The sequence below is a fragment of the Oncorhynchus kisutch genome, linkage group LG27 (genome assembly GCF_002021735.2).
Source record: "Oncorhynchus kisutch isolate 150728-3 linkage group LG27, Okis_V2, whole genome shotgun sequence".
NCBI lineage: Eukaryota > Metazoa > Chordata > Actinopteri > Salmoniformes > Salmonidae > Oncorhynchus > Oncorhynchus kisutch.
This window is the reverse complement of record NC_034200.2, coordinates 7,202,713-7,211,016: the sequence shown is the minus strand read 5'-3', so window position 1 is coordinate 7,211,016 and position 8,304 is coordinate 7,202,713. Positions and strand designations below refer to the sequence as shown.

Sequence of the window (8,304 nt, the reverse complement as noted above, 5' to 3'; positions counted from 1 at the left end):
TGTGTGTGTGTGTGTGTGTGTGTGTGTGTGTGTGTGTGTGTGTGTGTGTGTGTGTGTGTGTGTGTGTGTGTGTGTGTGTGCGTGCGTGCGTGCGTGCGTGCGTGCGTTTGTTATAGAATGTGTAGTACAGGGCTGTGTACTCCGGTGCCTACTGATCTGGAATCAGTGTGTGTCTTTTGACTGCTGGCTCAGTTCAGCAGGAACAGGAGTGGCGTCCAATGTGACATCATCATCTTCAGCATCATTATCATCATCACCATCTTCATCATCATGTTATTATCATCATGTTGTGCATTGTTCGACAATGCATGAAACAGCTATAAACATGTGATAAATATACCAACACAATAGACTTATGTAATAAATATGCCAACACCTGTCTTGTCTTGTTCTGCACAGTATCCCAGGCAACCCATCCATCTAGCGAGACTACAGTATGCCAGATGGATTTAAAAAACATTCTCATCTTGATTGTGAAGCACAGCGTCAACACAGTTGTAATAGAATACAGTTGTAAAGAAAGTGTCTGCATATGTGTCCTTTAAGTAACTGTTGCCAGTCAGTGCAAGGCATAACAAAGAGTCAAATGTACAATAAACGGGATAGTGTTACACCGGCAAGGAAGCTAATCCACAGAACACAACAACCAGAGATTAAACTGATTGTTATTACACACAAAAGGACTTGGCGGGTTCCAAGAAAGCTATGACATCATACTGAATTATGTCACTTAGCATTTTCTAGCACACCAGGGTTGAATTGAAATTAAACATATCTTTGTGGAAAAATACATCAGATTCTGTGTCTACATTCAGTATTTGATTACTAGAGGAGCAGTGGAAGTACGGAGAATGATACTGAAATTAAGTCATATCTCACTTTTTATTTAATTGCATACATTTATGAATGAATAATAATATTTGCTGTAGGCCTAGGCTAGTAATGTCATTCTCACTAACCCACTGATAAAATATACTGTGGTGTTCTTATAGATATGTTGGTTTCAGGGCGAATAAACTGCATATGCTTCTGAGGACAAAGGGCAGAGAGTTTAAAACAGGATGTTATCTTCTAAAATAAATAGTTTCAGTTTCAGTTAATCTGACTAAAATAAAATGCACACACACACTCCATGTTTTTCTGTTTTATTGACGAAGCAGACGCGCTCGTGATCAAAAGGGTATGATGCCGCTTTCAAGTACTGGTTGGAACTAAGTCACTCGAAAATGTCCGACTAGCTAACTGGTTGAAAGCGGCGCGTGAATAACTACATCCAGTTAGCAAGTCTAATATTTTCGATTTTCCAAATTACGTCAACGCAGCATGTCAGCCGTACCTAAACCCATAGATGAAAGCGCGTGAACAGACGATACAGGAAATTACAATTCGCAAGACCTAGAAAAAATGTTCAAGAAGATTTTCGATGACCATTCATGTTGGATTAAATTTTAAGCGTCCAGCACTTTATTTGTATTTTTTGTAATAAGGACGGGAACACCTTTTTTCGCTAACGTTTCGGTTGTGCAGGTAAACTAGTTTTTTTCTTATCAACTTGTTTTGTAATGCTGGTGGATAAGGGAGCTTCCCTTTTGTCAATAATGTTCATGTGTAACGTTACTACAGGATTCAAATAAATGGATCGTTATGCCAGGTGAGGAATAATATTTGATTAGTATTTATGTTTAGGTGTTAAGTGACTTTGTGGGTGTATAGGCTACTGTATGCAGGGAGTCTGGTGGTTGCCAATACTCACACAATACTACTGTAGTCAAACTAATGGAGTCCCACCTCTTCCCAGGTGAATTCCACAGGTATAGAAAACTAAACAGTACTTCATATGGCCACCAGATGGCCTAAACTCTTACATACAAATAAAATCTTTCAATCCCAAAGAGACAGTAATAGCTGTTAAAACGCATAGGCCTATGGTAAAGAAAAACAACGCCTGTTGTCATTCTGTTTGGCAATGTAAGTAGTAGCCTTTAGGTCGGTTAACGTTGATAGAACTTTAGTTGACCGAGTTTGTTGCCATTTCTGTTTTATTGAAAGGGAATGATACCGCGTTCACGTCCTGATCGGAATAAGGAAACTCGAAAATGTTTGACTCGCTTACTCGCTTACCCTACCAGCGGTACTAGGAGAAGCCTCATGAGGCCATTATTCTACTAGTAAAATGCACATGGGGTACTCCGACCAGAGCAAAATGCAGTTGTTAGGTACAGTAACCGAAAAAGGTTGGGAACCACTGTGCTAACTTGTTGAACGCGGCACTTGAATAACTACAACCAGATAACGAGTCCAAACTTTTCGAGTTTCCAAATGTCGAATTGTGCTTAAACTCAACATGTCACACGCACCCAAACCCATCGATGAAAGCGCGTGGACATAAGATATAGGAAGTTACAATTCACAAGAACTTGTCAAGAAGATTTTCGATGACCATTACAGTTACATTACGCGTCCAGTCACTGCCAACCGACTAAAGCATTGTTGCGTTTATTTGTATATTTTGCCATAAGGACGGGAACACCTTTTTTCGCTCACCTTTCGGTTGCGCAGTTGAGCTATTTCTTTTCTTATCATCTAGTTTTGTACTACTGGTGGAAAAAGGGAGTTCCTTGTCGTCAATGTTCATATGTACAGGATAAAAATAAATGGACCATTTTGCCAGGTGAGGAATAACATTTGATTAGTGTTTGTTATTACATAGCGGGAAAATTCCTAGACTTAGCCCATTCATAGATGCTAACTACTTATAGCGCAGTGGCTATAGTCGTCTATCTTCTGGCAGGGGTAGTTTTGTTGAGAAGGGTGCAATTGCCTCCTGCGATTAGGGGCATTCCTGTATCTGCAGGAACCCCTATTTATACTTCTATTGGACCATTTTTAAATTAGGCCAGTTGGGAGGCGGGGGCGCTCCAGTGCAGTAGGTGGCGCTAATGCACAATAACGTTGGATGCCAGCCACCGATAAACACCACAGAGAAGGGGCGGGATGACAACGGTAGCTAGCTGTACACTAGTAGGCAGTGTTGTGCTAGCCCTAAGGAGGACTCTGGTACACAGCAGACGGGAGGGAGGGGCGACACCGTATATTAGCTCGCAAACTGACGTGGATGTCGATTATGGCACCTCACCTCTCTGATTCAGAGGGGTTGGGTTAAATGCGGTAGACACATTTCAGTTGTCCAACTGACGAGGTATCCCCCTTTCCCTAACAAACTTCCGTACTTGACCGTGTCCCGTACATGTGACCGTATTTTAGCCCCCCTAAAATGTATACTTCCAGGTCAACTGTATTATGAATACAAACTTCTCCGCTTTCCAGCAAAATCATTGACGACGCGACCTTCATGCTTGCCCGTCTCTCTGCATGTTTTGAAGAAGGCAATGGATCTCAGCCTGGTCTTTTAAAAAATGGCGAAGGGGGATGCGAAGGCTACTGAGTAATAGTGAAAGGGAGATATGTCGTGTGGGGATTTTTTTTTTAACCTGATTTGTCCAATTTATCACCTCAAAAATGTTTATGAAACACTATGAAGAGTTTTTATATATTGTGTCATTACATACCTATTTGAAGGTTTGTGTCGAATTTGAATAGGGTTTTTAGGGTGGAGCTAAAGTTATAATCACACAGGGCTACCCCCTAGCTCGATTGTCCATTGTTTATAATCTATATATACTTGTGTTCCCTCATGTACTTTCTGTATCACATTACAATTACACAAGGACCTTGAGGGACATACATACACTTACAATTCTAACAGCTTTTTTGTTAGTAGAGTATTTAACTGTCTTAAAATACAGTTCAATTTCTTTTTGTAGGGTAAGAACATTTGTTTTTTTGTTTGTAAATATGCATTTGTGTATATGAAATTTGTCCAAAAGAATAATGAACTTAATTACATAAAAATGTTTCGTATGTAAAGAATCCAAGCATCCCCTCTCCACAATAGTGTAAAACCTTCATAAATGTGTTCAATTATAAATCTACTGATGTCTTGCATGAATACAATGCCAAAAAAGATGCAACACTGTTTCTGGGTGGTCAATACGAAAGGAGCAATTTGAGTTGATGTTTTCCTTAAACTTCTCCATATTGGCAGGATAATATTTATGAATAATTTTAAAGGAAACTTCCTCAATTTTGTTAACAAGTAGGTATATGTGTGGCAACATCCAAACTTTTTTCCAACAGCAATTATAAATAAATCCATTCCAAACATCCTGCTGAAACAAGGTTCGTATTGCTCTGTGTGTTGGATGAACCAAAAGAGAAACAAATATTTCCTACTGATGAGTCAACAGGGTCAATAGAAGATAGGCTCTGTGGGTCAGGTCTCGACAAGTTCCTGAATAACAGAGCAACACCTGAGGGAATGGCGTCTAAAACAATTGCAAAATCTTTAGGTGTTACAGGGACCTTCTAAAGTGATAAGAATATTTCCCTGTCCTTTTCACTTTCTTGTATCTAATCTGCAAGCGAAGCGCGCACGATACGTCCTGATACGTCACAATATAGCATACAGCATCAGAGAGGTCCATATTTTTCAACTTTTCTCAAATACTATTGGTCTATTACCATGTCAATCAACACTTGAATATAAACTTTGTTTACACTATGTATTTTAATGCCAACAGTCTACAATTGCATTATTTATTTTTTATCGCATCTTCGTTTGAATCCTGTGGTACGCAAAATCTGTACGGAACAGTGTTGGCGACTGTTGGCTAGTACACAGTGTTTCCCCAACCTTCCACCTGCTTTGCTAGCAGGAGGATTCCAAATAGCTTTAAATATACAGTACATTTGGAAAGTATTCAGACCCCTTTACTTTTTCTACATTTTGTTACGTTAGAGCCTTGTGGATAACATTTTTTTTTTAAATCCTCATCAATCTACATACAATACCCCATAATGACAAAGCGAAAACAAGTTTTTAGAAATTTGTGCAAAAAAATGTTTAATAATAATAATACCTTATTTCATTGAGGTATTGTGTGTAGATTGATGAAGGGGAAAAATGAATTAATCAATTTTATAATATGGCTGTAAATGTAACAAAATGTGGAAAAAGTCAAGGGTTCTGAATAATTTCTCAACTGTAAAACTAGGTGTAGTTAACCATAACTCAGATATGGATCTCAAAGGGAATTTTATGCATTTAGTTTTTTGTAGATGTAGGTGCTTTTGCCATGTCCCCGGGTCCTATTCATCAACTTCTATGAGAAATATAAGCCATCAAATAATAAAATATTAAATCCTTTATTATTTTATTATCCTACTTAAAATCTTGTATTTAATATTATTATGGTTTTCTGTGTGTCCCTGAACACTTTCTACCCTGTTAGTTTATAGTAATTCCCCTTAAAAAACAGACCCTTCCCACAATGGCATCATGTTCAGGAAGTATCTTAATTTTGGGGGTGGGAAAACAATAGTGGAAAGCTAAATACATCATTATACCTCAGTGAAAGACATGAGGTAGAGACAAGACAGCTAAAGTTTTACAGGGATGAACAAATTATCTTCAGTCAGTCTTTCTAATGAGCCCTTCCCAGCTTGATAGTTTATACTCATGGCTAGAAACTTCAATGATCATTCGAAACTTGTCTGCCTAAATTGGGACATGGGAGAGTCTTCAGAATCATTGTTTTTATCTGAGTATTTTCTTTTTTTAAATGTAGATGTTAATGCCGTATTTATACATTTTCTGTTAAAATCACTATAATAAATGTTTTAGCTTTCACCCTGGCCCGATATTTGCTACACTATCTAGCTACTTTCCCCTCCTTATTGCAGGACAGCAGCAGGCAAGCTCACCAGCAGATCCGACTTGCTTGCTTACAATTGCACTAGGGTCAGACAGGCTTCCTGTGTAGATTAAAACACAGCAGAGGTGGCATGAGATATGTCTCGGAAAATGTACCTCAATCCAGGTAGCCTACAATGTATTTTTCTCTGAATTGTCCCATTATTCCAACTGTTACAACGAGAAGAATAAACAACTGCTCGTTTTTCCTGAAAACTGCCCTTTTCATCCTTATGCTAGGTAGCAGAAGTCACAGCAGTAGACTACGGTAGGGATTAAAACCTGTAACCGGGATCCCATGACCACTTTTCACAAAAGCCAGGTTTCTAGAAAACAGTCGACTATATTGATTTTAAACTGGTGTCGAGAACAACGCGGCAGAGGCTTGCGACAGTGGAGTGAGGAGAGGAGGAAACTTCCATTGGGCCAAGAAAAAGAGCAGAGAAAGGAAAACTCACCTTAGTTAGATCAACTGAATGGTGAAAATATTGGCCTGTTTCGCAATTGACAATGATGTCATTGTTAACAACATTGTTCTATCATCATTACTAAATATCAGTTTCACTTGCTGTGAAATTTTTATATAGTGGCGCAGCCAAGCCGGCAATGTGTTGCAGCCACAATCTTATTTTGGGAGAACCATGGCATAGTGGCCATATCTAGTTTTTAAAAGCTTTAAATGGGCACTTCTGATTTTTGCGGTATTTCCCGGGACTCTCAGATAAATATGAATTATTCCCGGTATTGAAAGTTGTTAAATTGTCTGAAAATATTCATCCCTACTGTACAATGACATCCATATGTTTAGTACCAATCAGGGGTTGGAACTGAAATATTTTCCAATCGTTCTATCTGAATGGAAACATCATTTTTTGTTCCGTTCCACTGTTCCAACCAGCAAAATAAAGTTCTAAATCAGTTTGAATTTAAAAAAAGTTAGTTGATATTGTTCCTTTTTAAACATCTGAAATCACATTGTTTGTTTTCTCCTTTTAGCTCAACATTAAAAATCAGTGCAGGTAGAGAAGCTTGCTATATGGAGCGGGCAGGCAATTTGTTTACATACATTGGACAGACAGGTGTAGGACGCAAGATGCAACTGACTTTGTGGGTGGGGAGAGGGTGGAGGCTTGGCTTGAAGAGCTGGCCATCTTATGACATACATTATCTGACTTGGGCTCCCAATTATACCTACGGAAGAACAGCTTCAATGAAGAAACATTGAATGTCTTTGAACTTCAGAGTGTTTGCTTAATGTTGGACCAGAGCTAGCTGTGTGTGCAGATCAGCACCAGAATTAAAAACATGTCTTACCTTTTTGTCATTATTAAATCCAATGTGAAACATGATAACTATAGTATCCTTAACGAGCATTGAAAAAGTTGACCCATTCTTCTGTAATTAAAAATATCTATAATTTCTGAATCACGCTTGTACAGTCAATAGGCTAGTAGACTATGCTCCTGAGAGGGAGGGGCTTGAAACCTACACACGCACATACTGGCAAAGATTTTCAGATGGCAAGCAGGCAGACACTGGAATACGTTTCTGCGTGACCGAGCGAGGGCTTTGCATAGGCGCTTTGTTGTGTTTGTTGTGGGACTGGGAAAAATGCTTGGAACGTAAAATAACGTTAGTAATTAACTGGTTCCCATGTTTTCAAAATATTAGTACTGTTCGGAATGGTATAGATCACTTTTGTTGCTGGTTCTGATTCTTTTCCTGTAAAAATGTACTTATTTTTCTGTTCTGTTCCTTGAACCGGTTCCAACCCCTGGCACTAGTACCAATATCACAAGTTATTTATTGTGTAGGCTGCCATCCTACTCGAAATATAATCAAGTGGCATGGAACAAATTGGCCACGTTAGCTACTGCCAGCGACATAATACAGCTGCTCGGTGAAGGAACTACTGCCCAGTGGGAAGCAACAGTGGAGTGGGAAGCACCTAGACACAACACCGTTGCACCGGTCATTCACACGAGCTTGTCGTTACGTTTGCTAATTGGCATGTCAAGGTGACATACAGATGGTGATATATACTGCAAGTTATTTCTCCCTCGCCCATCGAAATAAACAACTTTATTTTACAAGTTAACTACCACAATGCTTCTGTTGCCAGCATTAAACTAGCTAGTTCGGAAGGGCTCCGCAGCAACTGATTGCAACAAATCCTTCTCCACTCAATTAAGCTGTGTGACATATATCATCAATTTTGGCACCAGGTGTGTCCGTATAGCCATTCCTTTACTTTTACTATTTTCTACATTGTAATAATAGTGAAGACATCAAAACTATGAAATGACACATATGAAATCATGTAGTAACCAAAAAACTAATCAAAATATATTTTATATTTGAGATTCTTCAAATTAGCCACCCGTTGCCTTGATGACAGCTTTGTACACTCTTGGCATTCTCTCAACTACCTTCACCTGGAATGCGTTTCCAACTGTCTTGAAGGAGTTCCAACATATGCTGAGCACTTGTTG

At 38.9% G+C, this 8,304-nt stretch overlaps 1 protein-coding gene across 7 annotated transcripts in view; it reads left to right on the top strand.

Moving 5' to 3' along the window:
* Positions 1–1,336: 1,336 nt before the first annotated feature.
* Positions 1,337–8,304, top strand: part of LOC109871955 (unconventional myosin-IXb) — a 72,839-nt gene continuing 65,871 nt past the window's right edge. For 2 of the 7 annotated variants that reach the window (XM_031806600.1, XM_031806596.1), the window contains exon 1: positions 1,337–1,527. The gene's annotated coding sequence lies outside the window, so the exon portion shown is untranslated. Of the gene's footprint in view, positions 1,652–2,355; positions 2,672–8,304 lie in introns of those variants that run through there. The other 5 variants (XM_031806601.1, XM_031806599.1, XM_031806598.1 and 2 more) reach the window with 4 other exon arrangements.